The sequence below is a fragment of the Microtus ochrogaster genome, chromosome 15 (genome assembly GCF_000317375.1).
Source record: "Microtus ochrogaster isolate Prairie Vole_2 chromosome 15, MicOch1.0, whole genome shotgun sequence".
Lineage (NCBI taxonomy): Eukaryota > Metazoa > Chordata > Mammalia > Rodentia > Cricetidae > Microtus > Microtus ochrogaster.
This window is the reverse complement of record NC_022017.1, coordinates 2,055,076-2,056,745: the sequence shown is the minus strand read 5'-3', so window position 1 is coordinate 2,056,745 and position 1,670 is coordinate 2,055,076.

Genomic DNA, 1,670 nt, shown 5'->3' with positions numbered 1-1,670 from the left:
TTTTCGGATGTAAGCATGGCTCTAAGGTTATTTCCTAGAGCTCATACAGAAGTATGGAATAAAACAACATACTTAATGTGAAAGGTTTCAATGTAGAAATCAGAAGTAAGAGTGGCAGACTTTATAATGGTTGAATTAAATATGTATGGGCTCATGAAATTATGTAGTCGAAATTTGAGTACGTTTGAACCCTTTAATAATAAAAGTTCAGAAAGAAACTGTGCTGGTAAGTTGGTTTCTAACAAGTCTCTGAGCATTTCTCCCTGAAAGCTAAGGTTTTCTCATGTTTCTCATACAGACTCTAGTCCTGCAAGTCCTGTTAGAAGAGTGCCCTGGAACAGATTCAACGCAACGCCCATCAAAATCCCAGCAAAATTCTTCAAAGACCTCGAAAGAATGGTACTCAACTTAATATGGAAAAGCAAAAAACTCAGGATAGCTGAAACAATCCTGGGCAATAAAAGAACTTCTGGAGGCATCACAATCCCTGACTGCAAACTCTACTACAGAGCTACAGTACTGAAAACAGCCTGGTATTGGCATAAGAACAGACAGGAGGACCAATGGAACCGAATGTCAATCTACACATCTTCAAACACCTGATCTTTGATAAAGAAGCAAAAAAAAATATCAAATAGAAAAAAGAAAGCATATTTAACAAATGGTGCTCGCATAACTGGATATCAACATGAAGAATAAAAATAGACCCATATCTATCACCATGCACAAAACTCAAGTCCAAATGGATCCAAAACCTCAACATAAAGCCAGCCACACTGAACCTTATAGAAGAGAAAGTGGGAAGTACACTTGAATGCATTGGCACAGGGAACCACTTCCTAAATATAATCCCAGCAGCACAGATGTTGAGAGAAACAATTAATAAATAGAAGGTCCTGAAACTGAAACGCTTCTGTAAAGCAAAGGATACGGTCAACAAGACAAACGACAGTCTACAGAATGGGAAAAGATCTTCACTAACCCCACATCAGACAGAGGTCTAATCTCCAAAATATACAAAGAACTCAAGAAATTGGACACCAAAAGATCACATAATCCAGGGGCTGGAGAGATGGCTCAGAGGTTAAGAGCACCGGCTGCTCTTCCAGAAGTTCTGAGTTCAATTCCCAGCAACCACATGGTGGCTCACAACCATCAGTACTGAGATCTGGCGCCCTCTTCTGGAGTGCGAGCATACATTGAGACAGAATGTTGTATACATAATAAATAAATAAATCTTAAAAAAAATCACATAATCCAATAAAAAAAAAAGGAGTACAGACCTAAACAGAGAACTCTCAACAGAGGAATCTAAAATGACTAAAAGACACTTAAGGAAATGTTCAACATCCTTAGTCATCAGAGAAATGGAAATCAAAACAGCTCTGAGATTCCATCTTACACTTGAAAAAATGGCTAAGATCAAAAACACTGATGACAACTTATGCTGGACAGGTTGTGGGGAAAAGGGAACACTCCTGCATTGCTGGTGGGAGTGCAAACTGATACAGCCCCTTTGGATGTCAGTGTGGCGATTTCTCAGAAAATTAGGAAGCAACCTTCCTCAAGACCCAGTAATACCACTTTTGGGTATATATCCAAAGGATGCTCCATCTTGCCACAAGGACATGTGCTCATCTATGTTCATAGCAGCTTTGTTTGTCATAGCC